This window comes from Silene latifolia, chromosome Y, assembly GCF_048544455.1.
Source record: "Silene latifolia isolate original U9 population chromosome Y, ASM4854445v1, whole genome shotgun sequence".
Classification (NCBI taxonomy): domain Eukaryota; kingdom Viridiplantae; phylum Streptophyta; class Magnoliopsida; order Caryophyllales; family Caryophyllaceae; genus Silene; species Silene latifolia.
The window spans coordinates 145,236,827-145,257,416 of NC_133538.1; the positions used below are offsets into that span (position 1 = coordinate 145,236,827).

General features: G+C 36.1%; 1 pseudogene; it reads left to right on the plus strand.

Moving 5' to 3' along the window:
* The first annotated feature begins 10,580 nt into the window (after nucleotides 1–10,580).
* Nucleotides 10,581–19,667, plus strand: LOC141627493 (uncharacterized; annotated as a pseudogene).
* The last annotated feature ends 923 nt before the right edge of the window (nucleotides 19,668–20,590 follow it).

Below are 20,590 nucleotides of genomic sequence, written 5' to 3' on the forward strand. Positions count from 1 at the left end.
TGGTCTTATGAGACTCGAGTTGGTTTATGCCTTACAAGTCTCATTGAAAAGATAGGTGATGGGTAAAAAATGCAAAGATTCATAGGCTCCCATTTCATCAAACATAATATGTGCATAAGTTGAGATTACAACAAGCAAGCAAATAAACTATGAAAGCATATTAATTTAAGCATGAATCATTCCCCATGTTGGTTTCCCCTAACTACCCATTAACCCTAGCTAAGGAAACTACTCACTCATTATCATGTTGAGCATGCTAGCAAGGTTGTCAATCATACCTACATAGTAAAACATGATGAATAAATGAAAGTGATTAACAATAATTAAAAAGGGATTAAGAGAATTATACCTACTAATGATTCCAATAATAAAGCAAAGAATAAAAGAAGTACTTGATGCTTGATTGGAAGGTTGTCAATCTCCCAATAATAACCCAAATAATCTTCAATTACCCAAAATAAAGGATGAACAAGAGAGAGATTAAGGAAATAAAACTTGTTTTCAAACTTGATTAAATGTTGATTACAAGATTAAAGAGAGATTTGATTGATATTAACTACACTAAAGATTGCTAAGAAGAACATGCTCTTCTAATTAGACTAATGGGGTATTTATAGTGGGGATTAGGTACATAAATTAGGGTTTACTAAGGGCTTAAATGACGATTAAGTCCTTGAGGAATCGCCGGTCTCTAGGGAGACTCCGGTCTCTTTTTCGCCGGTCTTAGAAAAAGATGTGCATCCTTCCTTGAAGCTTGTAGAAGACGAACGTACTGTCTGAGAATCCGGGGCGTCTTTGCACGGGACGGGCGGATTTGGGAGCTTCTGGACGGGCGTCCAGAGGGGGAAGACGGGCGTCTTGTGGAGGTTTTGCCCGGGCGTCTTGTGGAGGAAGACGCTCGGATTGTGGGTGAGGGACGGGCGTCTTCAGGGCAATCCGCACGGATTGTCAAACAGTTTCATTCCTTCTTCTTTTCTTCCTTTTTCTTCATAAAATCCTTGAGGATTTCTTCGGGGATGCAAGGATCTTTTCTCATCATTGCCCATCTACTATAGTATGTACAAAGGCCTTCTAATCTTGTCTCTCCTTGATGCTTGGTCATTGAATTCAATTAATTTAGCCTCATTTTACCATGAAAATGCAAGGTATGCACTCCTTTCCTACCAAGGACACAAAACCTCAAAGAATATGCAAAACAAAGAACTAAAGACAATAAATGACCCAAATATACACTAAAAAGCATGGGAACAAGGCTAATTCGGGGACTAAATATGCTCTAATTATGGTCACATCATGTGTACCTTACGTTTGACCTGTCGATTGACATGCGGGTCGGGTCTACTAGGCGTGTCCCATCAGTTTCAATGGAGATTCATGGTTTTGTTTTGCTTAGCTCAAGCCAGTATTATTTTTATGGTGTCGAATGTATATGTATTGTTATAATTAATTTTTATTCATGACAAACTCCGTAATATAAACATGCAGAACACTGTCAATGAAGCTAATGTCTTAGAATTTTGCAAAGCAGGCGTCAACTATCTCGCCCTGTTACAAAAATCATGTTTTCATAATTTCTCTATCTCATACTGTTACACACATAACTCCTATGAGACCAAATATACAGTAAGAGGTCAATTTTCGAATATAGATGAAAATCCATTTTCTGAGCACGGAATCTAGAATAACACGGTAATATTTTTGGTGACCTAATGGTCTGACCATAAAAACATTTCATTGATGTTATGCTTTGTTTGATAATTACATGTCTTTGTTTCAAATCACTTGCGAAGGTATATTCAAATGAACTACCATCGTTGATACGAAAAATTAGCTTTCTTTACAAAGTTCTCCCTAAGAGAGAGAGAGAGAGAGAGAGAGAGAGAGAGAGAGAGAGAGAGAGAGAGAGAGAGAGAGAGAGAGAGAGAGAGAGAGAGAGAGAGAGGAGAGGGGGGGGGGGGGGAGGGGGTGGGGGGAAGGATGAATATGTGAACATAGACGAAATTAAAAGAGAGAAAAGGAAGAAGGAAGAATGAAGAATGGAAAGAGAGGGTGGTAGAGGGAGAGGGAGATGGAGAGGGTAGTAAAGGGAGAGGGAGAGGTTAAGTGTGGGAATTGATGAATATATGAACAAAAGCGACTGTGATCTCATTTTATCCCATTATATCTTCTCATCTATTTGAAAAACTAACAATACAATCAATATGTACCTACAAGTCTACAACGGAAATAAAAATTCAATGTTAACTTGCGCATGAAACGTCAACAATCAAGATACCCCAATAATTTGGTTTAAAACGATCAACCATCAATAGAGTATACGAAATATGTACGAAAGTGATCTTGTTCGCAATCGATTCAAACATCTAAAAAGTATAACGACAAAAGTTTTATTTTGATCGCCCCTCAAAATGTATAGAAAACCGAACAAATCAAGATTCCTACCATGTATATAAAACGTAAATGATTAAAATATCTTGAATTACCGCGCAAGGTGCGCATGGTGCAACCAACTAGTTAAATAAAACGGAAATTTCCCATGGTACCCTCGAACTTTGGCAGATTACACATGTAACCCTTCATTTTAAGTTTCTACATATGATACCCCTGTGTTTAACTTTTCTTTCCCAAAATACTCTTAACAGACTTTCCGTCATAACGGCGTTAGTTTACATCTTCTAAACACACTTTAGCCTTCCTAATCTTCATTTTCTTGTTTTACACCTTTAATTCAAGCCTAATCTCACTCATCCCCTCTACCACAATCACCACCACTACCACCACGCGCGACCCCCACAGCCAACGCCACCATCCAATCCCATCACCACCACTGATGACGACACCATCCGAGACGGTTGGGTTAGGGGTTGGGGCGGGATTCCAATGAAAATCCCAATTTCCCCCAATTCATCTCGCCCTCCTTCATCTTCTTCAACTAAAACCACTTCTTGCTCATCCACCACCACCACCGCAACAACCATCGATGTTCAGTCATCGAAGTTCCATACATTCAACGCCGCGTTATTCGACGTTTTAAACCTGATATTCATTTCAATCTGATTCAAATCTCTACTCAAATTCAAGAACACCTTGATCATGAGCATGATCATGGTGATGACGATAATGAATTGGTTGTTGTTGTGAAGGTAAAGCAATAATATAATCTGTGAAACTCAAGGATCGATGTAGCAGAAAGAGATCAATTATATTAAGACCTGAATTTGTGATTTTGGAATTTGGGGTTAGATCGGATTAGTGTTTACTCATCTGGGTTGATCTTGAATTTTGAAGAAAGTGGTTAAGATTGTTAGTTTTAACGGCCCCCCGTACTTGGGTTTTCTTCTCAGGAATATTCTTTTCTTGCCATTCCTTGTCGATTTTTCTTTTGCCATTGCTAGTTTATTGTCAGCTGCATTGGATTTTGTTCTTACTTGATTATGGCTGATTTCGTTTTAGGATCTTCACCATAGTTGTACTTCATTGGGAAAGCTTAGTTGTTACATACTTGTTTGTTTACCGAATTAGAATCAAGGCTATGAATATTGAAGTGAGAAAGGCAAGAAGCAATAGGAGGGGGGGGGGGGAGAGAGAGACACGTCGCCAGCGAGAGGGTGGCAAAGTGGCGTCATCAGTGGTGGTGGTGGGATTGGATGGTGTCGTTGGCTGTGGTGGCTGTGGGGGTCGCGCGTGGTGGTATTGGTGGTGGTGATAGAGGGGATGAGTGAGAATGTGAGATTAGGCTTGAAGGTGTAAAACAAGAAGATGAAGATTAAGGATGGTAAAGTGTGTTTAGAAGATATAAACTAACGGCGTTATGACGGAAAGTCTGCTAAGGTATTTTGGGAAAGAAAAAGTTAAACACAGGGATACCATATGTAGAAACTTAAAATAAGGGATACCATGTGTAATCTGCCAAAGTTCGAGGATATCATGAGAAATTTCCGTAAATAAAATAATCCTAACTCCCAGGTAAAAAGGGTAATCCAAAAGTAAACTATGGAACAAAGTTGGGAATGTGGGATCAAACAATAGATGCCTCACAAATTCTTATTATAGACGGGAGATATCCGTTTATAGTTATAGATGAGCCAAATATCCACCACAAAGACAAGAAATAAGTTGCATGGTAGAGCAAAAAAATATCACCACTCTAAGCAAATTTAACCCGTCTTTCACTTTACACGGATATATGAGACTAATTATCGACTAATTATATATGCCTTGGAAAGCTGGTGGCGTCGTCTAAGAGAGTCGACTCTGACTCAGCAGCTAGTCTCCTATAGGACCGTCCTATGTTATAGGACGGGCCCAATAAGAGATATTAGCCCAAAACTAACCTTTTGATAACAATTACTTCGTAGATTAGGTAGACTATATACACATTGAATACAAAACCGTATACACTTTGAATACAAAAGCACTTTTCTTCATTTCTTTTTAGCAATAATCGTGAGAGGGATGGGGAAACAGTTTTCTTCAAAATTTGTGGTTTTCATCATCTTCTTGCAGCAAACGACTTATTCAATAATCAAATTTCTAGATCAGAAGCTTATAAAAGGAAGAGTAATCATATTTGTAGAAACAACAATTTGGGGAAAAAAAATTGATTAATCAATGGCCATGAAGAATGATAAAAGGCAAGTTGGAGTTGAAGTATGTGGCACACAATCCAAAGGGGAAGCTAACAATTATCTTTGTGATCCATGTTGTTTAATTGCTTGATTATTGGTAACATTGAAGTGAAAACACTCTGTTTTAATTTAGAAACTTGACATTATTCTTAGTTTCCTAATTGTAGGGTGAATCTAGAATCATTAAAGTTGAGAACTTGTATTTTTCTTTACGGTTATTTTTTACTATCAGATCTTAAAACTTAGTTGTTTATGTTGAAAACTTGTCAATTGTTAATTTTAGTACTTTCTAGTTTTGTGTGAGAAGTTAATGTTTTAGGGTTGAAACTAATGTAATATCTTAAATCAACTTTATAGTAGGTGGAACAATTTTATTGTAAAAACTCTAACTTTTACTTTAGAAACTTAATGTTCTTATATTAGTCTCCTAACATAGCTAAGCAATTGGTAGTGTTATGTGCAAAACGGATATTTTTATGGTCAAAACTAATGTAAATAAATTTACATTGAAAACCTATATTTGTAGTTTAAAAACTCGATGTTACAGCTAACATAAGTTAAGATTGACTAATTTTATGTACAAAACTTACCTTTTTTACTTATAAAGTCCATGTCAATTTACATACTATATGGTGAACGCATAAATTTGAGAACATGGCCACTTTTTTAGACTAGTTTTAAAATTTTGAGTGCTATAAACCTAGAGTTTTACAATTGTAGTGTAAAAACTTCAACTTTTACTTAAGAAACTTAATGTTGTAAAATTGGCCCCATCTAAGTAATTGATAGTTTTATGTACAAAACTAATGGTTTTAAGTTCTAAACTTAACAATATAATACTCCGTATGTCATTTAGGAATAATTTTATTTTGAGAACCTATACTTATACGTTAAAAACATGACCTTTTAGTCATTATCTTAATTTGATATTTGCCAGCTAACATAACTTAAAATTGTCTAGTTTTATCTACAAAACTAACTTTTTAAAAGTCTGATGTCCAATTCAAAGTACATGTTTTGATAACCTTAATTATAGGGTGAATACAGAACAATTAAAGTTGAGATCATGGCCAATTTTTTAGCCTAGTTTTAAAATATTGAGTGCTATAAATCTAGCACTTCTCATTTTGAGTGTAAAAACTTCAACTTTTACTTGAGTAACTTAATGTTGTAATATTGGTCTCCAACTAAGTAATTGATTGTTTTATGTATGGTTTTGTGTTTTAAACTGGTTGATAATTTTACTTTGAGAATCTAGTGTTTTATGTAAAAAAACATGGTAAGGAACGTAAATTTTGAATTTTCTAGTTTTATGTGAAAAAAGAACCTTTTAGGTATAAAACTCAACGTTATATAGTAAATAAATTTTTCATTATGGTAAAATACTTTTACTAATAAGACTTAAAAGCACATTTACATGTTATGCAAGTCTTTATTATAAGCTGTCTTTATTATAAGCTGAATACACAACAAATAAAGGTGAGAACTTGTAAGTTTATTTGATTGATTACCGACACCAATAAAACTTGTTTATTACTATTTGTAAACCTCACTATTTTAGTTGAGAACATGCAATAAACTGTCACTGCTATTGATAATTACATATTTTATAATGGGTATACATAATTTAGCAATTGGGGATGTTGGTGGATCACTTGAAGGTCTCGGAACTCAAACATTGGAGGATCATATAAACTTAGGTCCACACTGAACACCACTAAAACAGACACCTCTAAAGCTAATGAAACACTTGAGCCGTCAACTGATGAAGAAAGAGTGCCAAAGGTGATAGATCCTACACGATCGACCACAAAGGGAAGAAGCAATAGGATAAAAGGTCACTTTAATCGGAGAAAAGGAAGTTCTAGTTCAACAACATTACAATTGGAGTTCGGAAGTTTTGCTCCAAATCAACATCTCATTTGAATAGTTTAAAATTATTTTTGAAAATTGTACTTCATTGAGGATGTAGTACGATTTTCTATTATGTGTATTTGTTGACAATTGACGCTTTTTTTTTTTATTTGAACACTAGGCATTTGCACATGTATAGTGGTTAGACTGAACTAGATGCTATGTTACTTCATCTTCTTAGTTTATGCAAGGCACCATACATTTTAAGTTGAAAACTGATTTTTTTTTTAGTTTACAAGTTAATTGCTAAAACTCCAAGTGTGAAACAATAACACGATTATAAAGATTTATGTAGTTGAGGTGTTAGACTCGCTTGTGATAATCAATTGACGCTGGCTTTATGAATGTTTTTTGTTGTGTAATTTTACTCCATTATACTACATATGTCAAATACTAGTTAGGAACCTTCATTATTGGAATATTACTATTTTATCTTGTGTGTCCGTATTGCGTTGCTTTATCTTGTTCGGCTTATCTTTCTTGAACATTTAAACTTCAAAACTCGTATATTTAATACTTTGAACTAGCAGTTTAGTAATAACGTTTTCAATTTAAAAACACAAGTTTTTAAATGTGATGGCAATGGTAGACAATGCGATGTTAATTGTGATAAAAACACAACTTTTAAGTTAAAAAGAGGTACTTTTATAATTGAAGAAACTAATACAAGAGTGTTCAAATGAAAACATTAGTGTTCTTGAAAAGAAAAAAAACATTAATAACATAAAACTTACTACAAGACTTAGACATGTGAAAAATAAATTAGCAGACACGCTTGATCGATATCACATCCTCGCAACCCTTCGTGACTTTTTTGGTGCAGCTACCAAATCTTGTCGCTTACTTTTCTTCTTTTTCTCAACGTCATTCCTCATATTCTGCTTCCCATGAGTCAATTGAGCGACTTTCTCTAGGATTTTTCCTTTAACATTGTTCATGTCACATATGTAGCAAGTCGTGCACAAACCGACGCCCGAAATAGACGCCTTTTGAGGGAATACAATCCCCCAAAATTTTATATGGCTATTTGAAAAAGTGTAACAAATGTCATTAAATTCTTGCGTTATAGGAAAAGAAAATTGAATAGATACATACCTCTTTGAGCGGAGTTAGGTTGCGGCTTCCATCAAATCGCTCCATAAAATACATAAAGTAAACTCCACAATCATTGTTCTCATTAAGTGTCCACTGAGACCCAACTATCTCGAGAGCATATTCAACAACTTTACCTGCTTTCGGATGGTTGATTGCCTCGAGAAAAATGTTAAATTCACCATGCTTCAAAATATACAATAAGTCAACACTTAATATTTATAAATAACTCAAAGGCTAAAGTTGTATAATAGTTAATCAAATAGTAAAGTATACCACTGTTTCAACAATATCGTATCAGCTTTTGGGGTCTGAGTAATGAATATTGTCTAAATACTAAACACTCCTAGCAACTATATTTATCGTAACAAGGCTGAAATGCTCACCATGGTAGTATGGCAAAAGAATTGTGATAAACGGAACAAAATTATGTAGTTTCATAATTAAATATATTCCCTCAGTCCCGGTCATTTGTTGTCCTTTTCCTTTTTGGGGTATCTCAGTCATTTGTTGTCCTTTCTATTTTAAGAATGAATTTGATGAGTAATTTGATCATTCACATTTAACTTATTCCACTTGTCATCTAGTAATTGGCCCCTTCCCTCATTCCTTGGTCTTTGTGCCAAAACGAAAGGACAACAAATGACCGGGACGGAGGGAGTACTATATTAAACATCCGTAACATTATAAAACATAACATAATCTCAGTAATCACAATATGCAACATACCATTTCAACTTTCGAATAATTCCACAAGATGTTGCAATCAAGCCATTCTTGCCATGTCGTATGTAAGCAATGAACAATTTGTGTACCTCCATGTGATTGATGCACTTCAAGTAGTTCTTTCAAACGCAACTGTTTTGATGTAAAAGTAATCAGTTTGTTGTCCAATAACAATAGAAAGTTTCAATTGCGAGATAATAAGTACAGCACGAAAGTGCTTACCGAGTGAGAGAACCCAAAACAAAATGCAATAGGTTGTTGCTTGGACTTCCTTGCAAACCATTACTAGTTTTAAGCTTTAATATATACCTTCTTAATCACTCGACAACCTACACTTTTAGTAAAAAACCTTACTAGTTTCATGTACATGCTTGATGCTTCACCTTTTAAATTCAAAACACACATGCACACTTACGTAAATGGTCATACACAGGAAAAACACACCTAAATAAGCGAGTTTAGTGAATGAAGGAACTTACCATATATCAGTTGACGTTGATGGTGGTATAAGACAATATTGTTGCTTTATCCTATTGCGAACAACACGGGTAGAATCTTTTCAGCTGATCATTTCATTGTTATCCTTTGTCAAACATTCTTCAAGTTCTTCGTCAGTGTTAGTGTTCTGTGGGTTATTAACTGAACTTAACATTGCAATATTTTCTACGCCTAAGAAATCAAAACAATTACGTTACAAATAGAACTTATTGATGAAGCAATACACAACAATCATGAAACATAATTCTTATAAATGTTCAGACTTCAGACATAATCTGTTTCCTTGAAATCAGAAAACCCCCACATCCCTACAATTTCTGAGCATAACCAAGCTGAAACAAATAGAATAGGTACTAACACAATTTAGAAACAAAAAACAGGAAAACTATATACGTTTAGTAATACTGATAGTACCATTAGCACTGGTAATAATAGTTTTTTTCAGCTGCGGTCTTATGACCCTTGGTTTGGTCAGGAGTCTTACCTTATGTTACTTGGCAAAGCTTCATAGGAAAGGGGCCGGGGAAAGAAATGAAATCCTTAACGAGATTACTGGATTCTCCTGCTCTAGATTCTAGACGATGGATGGACAAGCAAGGCGTAAAAGCCCATAAATAGCATATGGAGCGAGCATGAGTAGTCCTTAAATCTCAACATGACATATAGGATAGCTTCCCCGAGTAGTTCAAGCCAGAATTGCAAAGGACCATATATGTTTAAGACATTCCTATATAGTAGATTAGTCAAATAGCTGAACTAATTAAGCACCGATTCTCAAACCTTACAGATAATAGTTACTCACATTCGATCATAAAACTGTACACAACATTGATCACATATCATCTCTTTAAGCCTTTTTCACAGCAAACATTGACAAAAATAACAGCATCAGTAATCAAATACTGTAATCAAGATATACCGTGCTCGATTAAGTTATGAATGTGTCTCACTTTTATGGTATGGGCCAATTACTATTTGTACTTAATGGATATGGTATTTGAAGAAGTCGCTACCAACTAGTAAAAATTTTCAGTCAGCTCTTGTGAACCCGTAACTGATTCCCGCTACCAACTATTTGTAGTTAATGGAATAATGGGTAATGCTCAATTTTGGAGTTAATCGGAAAGCCGGAATCAATCAATTGAAATAATTGTGGGACATTAAAATTGATGTGTAAATAGGATTAAACTTCAAGCATAACAATCAAATTGTTCCAAATAAACCTCATGCATGTTGAAAATAGAAGAAACGATGTATATAAAACAAACCTTGAATGATTAATCTCTTCTTTGTCGACATTGTTGTGATAGATAAAGAGACAATGAAGATGCAGACATGAACCCAGAAAATTGCTATGAAAGTGATGATTTGTTTTAATGGATGAGAAGAGGACGAGTTTAATGTTTGGAGTTGAGCAGTTGATGAATTAGTGGAGGTTTTCTTCTTGGGGAAGATGACAGTTATCAAGAATACTCCGTATATCAAGAATATTCCGTATACCGTATATCATAATATGGTTTGTATTTACAGATTTATTAATTTTTATCAAAAATATGTTTTTTTTGGGCTTTTACTTGTTGGGCTCGTCTTATGTTATAAGACCGCCCTATACAACAATTTGTGCTGACCTCAGAGAGCCAAAATTCATCTTAGGTGACCCTGGACCCAAATCAAACCTTTCACAATAAATAAAGTCCAACAAACAAACAAATTAAAGGAAAGGGTTGTTAAATCATATGTCAAGTTACGAACTTGCAAAGCTAATTCATCCAAACTCCTCTCTTTCATTCAATTCTACCTCTTCCTTATCCTTCTACCTCTCGGTATTTTTTTTTAAATTTTTTTTTATAAAATTTTTTCATTGTATTTTGTTGTTCTTGAATGATTAGATGAGTCTATATCGAATTGGGTTTTGATTTTTATCTCAAATTTTTGTTTATCTTTATTGGGTTCATATACTATGAATATCTTGCCTTAGAATTGCTGTTGACAGTCAAGGCGCGAACTCCAAGTTTAATCTATGCAATTCTGATGAACATTTTATCTGAATTATATTTTACTCCCTCCGTCTCGTCAATTGTTGTCATTTGGTTTTGATACAAAGATCAAGGAAATAGGAATGGGTCAATGACTAAATGACAAGCGGATCAAATTGCTCCTTAAGTTCATTCTTAAAATAGAAAGGACAACAATTCATTGAGACACCCAAAAATGAAAAAGGACAACAAATGACCGGGACAGAGGAAGGGAGTAGGTTGGAAACTAGTGAGCTATTTGCTTATTAGTTTTCTGCCCTCCAGGATGTGTTAGCTTAATCGATGTATCGGCCAATGCCGACAGAACCCACCAGAGGTGGGTCACCCACTGATAATGTAGATTCTGTTGTGACATTGGATCAAGTTCCTCGATGAAGCGATGCTGAGCAACGCTGGTCTTTGGATCCTGAGAGTCAAGACTCTATTCACCCGTCTCGTCACTTTCCAAACCCTCTTGCATCTGCTCCTACATCAGAGACTGCAAATAATGGAATTATGTCCAGATTCCCTGTGGATCACGAAATCAATTTGAGGGTTTATTTGTGGAGAGGACACCCTTGGAACATTGAAGTGGATGCTGTTGTCAACTCCACCAATGAGGTAACTATTAAAGTATTAATCCCTCATATTAGTTTTTCACGTGATTATATATCATGTATAGGTGACAATGCTTATTTACTAAAGATCCTTGCTTGACTTTGTGGAGGGGTCACAGATTTTTTGTAGATTCGCTTGTAAATAATTGTGCATATAAGCAAGCTTTCCTTTGTCAACTGCTTTATCTAAGAATTCCGTTGCAGAGTTTGGATGAAGCTCATAGCAGTCCTGGATTACATGCTGCTGCCGGGCCTGGTCTGGCTGAAGAATGTTCTACATTGGTAGGCTTATCACTTTCCAACATAGATTGAATACTCTATCATTCTTAAATATTGATACCTCGTAAGTTCCCCGGTTAGGGTTTCACAATGGTAGGAGCTTCACTGCAACTCCTACCATTTGATGGTATTCCTCATCATCAATTTTGAAACTAATTTTCCTTAAAAAAACTACGCTAACCAATAGAAAACCTCAGAAATTTTTTCAAAAGGGAAAATAAAAAAGCAACTTTTGTGGGAAGAAACATGCTGGAACATTAGGAATGGCCATTAATGGGGACTTCCTTCTGAGGATCATCTTACTAAAAACCAATTTACTTAGAAAACAACCATTGTGAATGCTTGGAAGGTAAAAGTTTTAGGATATACTCACTTTTTCGACTAATATTTTTAAGTTTACCACCAATATCTATTTGTAATGTAATGCATTCCCCGGTGTGAGGACTGTGTAGCCGTTATAAACAGAAAAATGCATAATCTTGTGTTTGCCATGGTCATTTTAAGTAACTTATGAAAAACCTTCTTTATCATTGCTTTAGCTCATGGTTGCATAATTCGTAGTACGCTCTTATACGAACGCGTAATATCCATACACGATACATAATACACAATTTTTTTACAATGTAGTACATATATTTTAAAACAAAAATCATAATATGTCGTAAATACAAATATGAAATACGTAGGAATCGATTTGCGGTTCGCTGGAATTTGAGGGAATACGGTAACCGTGCTTTAGCTTCTATGTTTATGACAACAAGCTACTCCATCCATTCAAATCCAAACACCCCGGTCCCACTTTTTGTGAGAGGAATTTTGAACTTTGAGGTGGTTGGATTTGAAGGGAGGAAGTATAATTGATAACGACAATTTAATTTGGCGATCGAACTCCTTTGCTCTAGGGTTCTACCATTCTTATAGTTCTCCTCTATGAAAGAATTCTCCACCAGGTGGCTCACTGCCAACCATATTGGTCTAGTGATCGTATATTGGTATGTTAAGATAATGAAGAAGTTGAGTATTTAGACAACAACGTTTCTTTTCAGGGTGGTTGCAGAACTGGAGTGGCAAAGATAACAAGTGCTTATGACCTTCCCGTAAGGTATGTACGTCATTATGCTACGAGTGGCCATAAGTCGTTCTCCTTTATGTTTAACATTGGAAAAATAGGTTAGTCTACATCCATTAAGCTTGAAACTGTTGTATGCTATAGTTTTTGGTGTGCGTGTTTTGGGACATCTGCAAATAGTTGCTTGAGTCCTTTACTGCAGGGGATAGGTTATTTCTATTTAATCAAATGAGCTGCAATGATATTGTACTCTTGTTACTAGATGAAATAGGATTTTGTTCACCCTTGTTTTCATGTACTGTACAGATTTAAGTCACTTTTTTTTTTTTTAATCCTGTTTGTTTGACTGAGTAGTCAATAGGCTGCATAACCATTTCATTTTAGATAAAAGTGAACGAAGGGAGAGAAAAAATTAGGAGAGAATTAGGGTGAATTTTATGTAGTCCTCAAGCCATGTGATCCACGAATTTTGACATTTGCAAGCTTCACATCACGCCATCACGGTGGTTATTTGCAAGTATTTTGCTACCGATCAGGATGAAGACACTTTTTTGTTTTCCTTGACTTGTTGACTTATTAGACTCTGTTTATAGTTTATACATAGGAAGGTTATTCATACAGTTGGCCCTAAGTATGCAGTCAAGTATCATACAGCAGCAGAGAATGCCCTTAGCCATTGCTACCGATCGTGCCTTGAGCTGCTCATAGAGTGAGCTTCAGAGGTTTGAAGCACCATGTTTTTTTGTGGCTTTATTTGACCTCGTGGTACTGGTTATTTTATTGTATAAATTTAAACAGGAATCTGTATGTGCTATGCAGCATAGCAATGGGATGTATATATTCAGAATCAAAAAACTGTCCTCGTGAACCAGCAGCACATGTGGCTATTAGTAAGATACATTCTAGTCTACTTATTAAGCTTTTAGTTGGAATAATGTAAGCCTTCATTTATTCCTTTGAAATGACCAGATAAGTTAATGGATAGTTTAGCTAAGCTGAACAAAATTTGTACATCAACCTGTCATTCCCTTGGAAGTACTAGATTTTTTTGTGGCAGAAATAAATGTTTGTGGGAGTATTGGGGCAAAAGGATGCGACTAAGTTTTACGGTTACTATTTTGGACAGGGACAGTAAGACGGTTTCTTGAGAAGCAGAAAGATAAAATAACAGCCATTGTGTTCTGCACTACTACATCAACAGATACGGAGATATATAAAAGGTAAGTTACAGTTATGTGCTACGGAGATATATACGCAGTGACATGCAAATGAGTGAAAAGCTTGCTTATGTGTTAACATCATGTGGAATCATCTACATCTGCTCTTAATGATCTCGTCTACATCTGCTCTTAATGATCCGTAGATTACTTCCTCTGTACTTTCCTCGTGATAAACATGAAGAGCAGATTGCCACATTGAAGCTTCCTGCTGACGTTGGGGATGAGAATGGTGAAACAACTATTGATGAACGTAAAATTAGAATACAACCACTTCCTAATGCAAGAAAGAATGTACCAAAACCTTCACAAGTTTCAGATGACCTCCCTCTTAGTGATGTTGGGTTGGTCAGAATGTGAGTTTGTCTTGATTTACATATTAGGTACAATTCATGTATTAATTCCTAATCAGATTCATCTTTCTTCCATAGTTTATTTGATACAAACATACAAAAAAACTGTTGCACAAACATGTCAACATTTCTTCTACCAGTGACTCATATACACAATTGATATTTATTTGAAAGATGTAAATGGCATGCCTAACAAGGATATACTTTGGACCTTTTTCTTGCCTTCTGGTTGATGCGACTATCCACTATATGCCTTTACTCCAAATTTCTGGCGAACTTTTGCGATATCAACGCTGTACTCATTCAGAAGCATTTGCCGCATTAACTATCTGGCCTTTTCTTGAGGATTACATAGCTCTTAATATTGTGGTGGCACGAGTTGATTTCTATATCAAGGAAGCTTTGCATTGTTGTAAAACTCCTGCATCCTAGTCGATAGAGAGTGTTATACTCTTATTCTGTAAATTCAACCAATAGAGGATTGGCAACTCCTTGGGTCAATTTAGTGGTGTTGTCATACTAGATTGTGTGATTTTTCTCCTTGTACAGGTCACCCCTGTAGCTTTGATGTCTTACAAATTACACCTCTTTTTCTTGGCATTTACTCGTATGTCACTAAAGGACAAGATTTACTCATTTGATTCTCTTTGTTTTTTTCTGGTGTAAAGGGAGCCACAAGACAGTTTTTAATGCTGACTGGTTTGGACCTATGTCATGAGTACTACTCCATGACTACTGCCTAAGCTAATTGTGATCTGCAAATCTGTTCTTCAATCGTTCACCCAAGAGATGCAATTGTATAGAGTTTTTGATAAATATGAGTATCTACTGTTTATGGTTAAGAGCCATATGTTCACATAATAAACAATTCAGGCCATTTAAAACATAGGCTTCAGCATTGCACTGCTGTTATTTTGCAAGAGGCGCTGTCATCTTCATTATATTTCATGTGTCAATATGAAAACATTTTGTTTGTCACTCCTCCTTTGGCTGTTCGATGTACTCTCTTCTATCCACACCAAAGGTTACATTGACTTCATCACATTTGTGGGGACGTGTTTTGCAACGTGAATATCTTCAGTTACACATTATTAAAAATTATAAAAAATTTATATTCTTATAGCATTCATGACAAGAAATCAAACAAGATCTCACATGACTATATTTTCTCTTATATATTACAAATAATATCAAAGATTCTCTACAACCATGAATAGTGCCAAAAAGTCAATGTAACCTTTGGTGTAGATGAGAGAGAGTATATGGTTGATTAGTGGTGGTCGTGGCTGCTAAATTTGTGTTATTGTCTATTTTCTGCTACTGAAACAGGAATTCTGCGCACTTAGAAGCCTATTTGGACCCTTCTTTCATGTCATTACTTAAAGATCCAGACCAGAGACGTAAGGAGCAATGGGAAAAGGCTGCAGAAGCTCAACGTGGTTTTAATTTTGCGAAAGTGCTTGGATTTGGCCATATTGGCAGTCCTCCATTATCTGCTGCTGAAGAGTACTCTCTTCATTCCAGATACCTTGCGAAAGCAAATTCAACTAATCTTTCTGAGATTGCAGAAATGAAGATTGTGTAAGCCTTACGGACTCCCTATTTCCTCAGAATGTATGTCGTATCTGTAAATAATTAATTTGCCGCGCTTAAACTTATACTCAGGAATGTTTGTTATACGTCTTCTTGTCTCAATACTGAAGAAAAAATATTTTGCGACTGTTTAAACTTTTTGTGCTTATATCGGTTTTACCATTTATGTTTTGATGACACATTGAAAGGATGTGAAAGAATGCAATCCTTGATTTTCATTCTGCGGCATCAATAAGTAGTCTCTTTGTGAATTCAACATGGGGATAAAAGTCATAAAACAGCATACATTCGACCCCCTATGTTCTTAGTAGCGGGACTTGGTAGCCTTTGATGCATTTTGGTAATGTTGTTGATGAGGCTACATCTTGAACAGAATTAGATTCCTTTTATACTATGATACAATGCATGTGTGCTTGCCAAATTATCATATACTTGTATTTCTTTCATTTATTGATTTCGAGGTCTAGGACTCTTGGTACAACCAAAGAAGAGAAGTTGTTATGGAGATGTGCAATGTTAGCTATCTTTTGGTGTGTCTGGATTATATTTGGGTTAGAGTTGTTTTTGTTGCTTCTTTGTGCGCTAAAGTTGTGGTGCTTTTTGGGGTATTCCAGTAACGTTAGTTCAACAGAATTTTTTGCTTCGTCAGTGCTTTAATGATTTATTTTATTTTATTATAAAAATATATTTCTTCAATTTTATCTCCTTTCTCCTTGTAGATATCGTGGTGGTGTTGATAGTGAAGGCCGTCCTGTGATGGTTGTGGTCGGCGCACATTTCTTGCTGCGATGTCTTGATCTTGAGCGTTTTATTCTGTATGTTGTAAAGGTAAAATGAACGCAGTTTGTTACTAATATTGTATGTTTTAACTTGGAACTTTGATGAGATGATGAAACTATTTTAAACTAATGTGACCTCCTGGTTTCTTATATTTCAGGAGTTTGAGCCTATAATTCAAAAGCCATACAGTACTGTCTACTTCCATTCTGCTGCATCATTACAGCCGTAAGTACATATTGATGCTTGAAATTTGTCTGTGAGAAGCTATTGCTTTTGTTCATAGTGTTGTCAACTACTTCCTCTGTTCCATTTGGAAGTATACATTTTATTTTGACACAGTAATTTAGAAAGCGTGAAAAGTGGTGGCCATACTCATGAACTTACGATAATACCCTTAACACTAAGGCCCAACATCCTCCACCACATTCCCCACCCAACTCTCAGATCACTGCAACTCCCACCTTCCACCTCTAAATCACCGCACCATCAACTCCGCACCTCTCACCACCATCCACCACGACCACCTCAGTCCCACCTACAACCAATCTAAAAATCCTCATACGACACTCAACTGCACCCCCCACCAATGCATCTACCTCTCCATCCCAACACTCCACAACTGTGCCCACCACCCACCCAGATCTGACACCGCTGACATGACGCATAAAGTTCCTCAAGAAGTAGGTAGGTCGTGGGGCTGGTGGTGAAAGTGGGTCGTAGGGTCAGTGGTGATGGAGGAGATGGGTCGTGGCGTCATGAGCATGGGTGACGTTTGACGGTGATTGAGTTGGAGGTGGGTGGTAGCAATCGGTGGGGAAAATGATGTGGTGGTGGCGACAGTGGTGATGGTTGTGGGGTGGAGGTACTATATTTATACTTCTGTGCTATAGTGCTTTTTTGCATCCAACTTTAAGCTCATTTAGTTGATATTTGGAATCGCTGTTAGTTGTCTTATAGCTCTTTCTTCCGCAAGCTGGATATTTTACCCAAGTGCTCGTCTATTTCAGATTAGGGGAACAGTCCGATATAACGAAATGTTGGTGAGGATAATAGCCTTTATTTAGTCAGGGTTCTTTCTGTTCTCACACGCTATGTTTGCTTCTCGTTAAATGTTGAATAATTAGTAACCTGGAGTTTACCACTTTGCCCAGTTAAATTTGTTTGGATCATGTGGTGATGTACATGCTTTCTCATTGTACTCTTAGTATGCCGTGTTTCATGCATGTTGTTCGTACAACATATAGCTGTCTGTTGTTTCCTGCTGTTTTTTTTAGTTTGTTTAGCTAGTTCCCATCGCAACTTCTTGTTTGAGGCATGATGCATGAGATGTTCGAGATTGCTTTTGTTGAGAGTTGAGACGCCTACAACTTTTAAAAGCGTTAAGAATAACACGAGCCACTTTCACTAGACTTTTGATGTATGACATTAGATCTGTTTCATGATATGTTATGAATTTCTGATTGACCTGCATGTTGAAAACACCGTATTATGAACAATTTTCTGTATATAATCTATCTTTTATCTTTTTATAAGTCGTGTATTTTTGCGTACAGTCAACCAGACTTGGGATGGATGAAGAGATTACAGCAAATACTTGGTCGGAAACACCAACGTAATCTTCATGTAAGTTGTCTATGGGATTCATCAGCCATATGTTGTACTCTTATCAGACCAAAGAAAAAGTATTTTGTAATAACCGATGATTTGATTTCTTTGATAGGCAATATATGTTCTTCATCCAAAATTTGGATTAAAACCAGCTATTTTTGCGTTACAGTTGTTTGTGGATAATGTGGTATGTGGCCACCGTCTTTATTGACTGATATTGGGTCTTTTTATCTTCATAATAATGACTTCCGTTTTTCCATGAAGAGAGTAACTGTAGCTATTTTTGTTTAGGTATGGAAGAAAGTGGTCTATGCCGATCCGCTGCTACAATTGTTCAGATATGTTCCTCGTGAGCAGTTGACCATCCCCGATTTTGTATTCCAGTTGAGTAACTTACATTTTGAATTACTTCTTTCATTCACTTTAATTGCATTTGCATTTGGACCAAAGTTTTAGGAGATTAAAAAATACTCGGTAGTGAATTACATTGAAATTCCCATACTGAAAATGTACTGAATTGAAATGAATAGAGGCATAGCATATCCTTGTCAGCTTTTAACTTAGAATTTACTCCGTAGCTAGTTAAGCTCCGTTAGCTAGACCACAAAACCCAATACGAGTATTTATGAAAACCTTGTAGTTGTACCCAGGATAAGTCCTCCTCTTCCCAATGGAGGAGGCTGTGGCATATTACCCCAAAGATAAAGCAACGTTTTTCATAAAATCTGCTAATTTTGCTAAAGACTTCCTATTCTTTGGTTTTGAAAAAAACGAGGGAATAAAATGAAATTTCACTAAAATGTCTTGTTGCCTCATATATGAGGCAACAACTAGTTAATGCAATTCTCAACTCAAATTTTTCAATACGGGTCCACAATTTGTGGTGATGCTTTTAAACTACTGTCATTTACCCGGTGTCTCGGAGAGGTCTAGATTTTAGCCCACAGTTTGGTAACAATAAAAGATTCAAAATAACTAGACTAGATTGCTTTTGATGACGAGTCTTCGGTTCATGCAGGCATGACCTTGAAGTGAATGGAGGAAAAGGCCTCATTGTAGGTCCGAGAACCAAGTATGTGTACCAACGACCGTAGGCTGGAGATAGGCAGCATTTGATCATCACTTGATGCCTTATTGATAATCGGGTACAATCGAGTTATTTGTGTATTCTGTACTCTTTAGTTTCTCCTGAACTGGATTCCGGATCGTGCTTGTGTTTTCATTACTGTTCTTGTACACCACGTTTTTCTTTTCTTTCTTTCCAGATTCCTTTTCTCATTATTTTTTCAGTTCTTTGATTTTCTTTATTTCATCATATCACAAAATCGTCGTTGAGACACACTACACTAACGTCGATGTAAATTAGTCAACGCCCGCATTGTATAAATATAAACTGATGAAACGAAGAATAAATTCTGTTATTCTATTGTAGATACACAAAATCTCATTGAAGATGGGCACTATTCGTCACAAGCTAAAGACGTCGTTGAGACACACTACACTAACGTCGATGTAAATTAGTCAACGCCTGCATTGTTTAAATATAAACTGATGAAACGAAGAATAAATTCTGTTATTCTATTGTAGATACACAAAATCTCATTGAAGACGGGCACTATCCGTCACAAGCTGAAGACGGATAGTGCCACTCTCACAAGATGCAAGTAGCAATATGTATGGGTGTTCCATTTTCCCTCCCACTTGCCAACCCACTTTCTTTATTGTGAGAGGTCTTCAGCTTGTGACGGATATTGTCCGTTACAAGCAAGACGCTTTGTTGTAGATATTGTCTTGGATTAATCTAACATGCATGATGCATGTATTATTTATATTTGAGTTATGGGTGTTACTATTGCTTTTTCGTCATGAACCTATTTGTATGGAAACAAGCACAATGCTTTGTGAGTATCCTGAAGGTCGTAGCTACATACACTGATATGTGCTAAATATGAAGAATTCGAGACAAGAATGTTGATTTAGTCAATAACAAGCGCTTAATTGTTTATATAATTTAGCACTAAGGATGAATGAGATGGTTCTTATACTAAAAAACACAAGAATCTTTAAAGCTACATATGTATCATAAAAATTCAAGTACATAACATCAACCGAGTCCCCAGGGACACCCTTCTAAATGGCTGGGTCTTGTTTCCTCTTATTCGATTTCCCTTTGCTTTGTCTTGTTGGTGCTCGGATAGTGA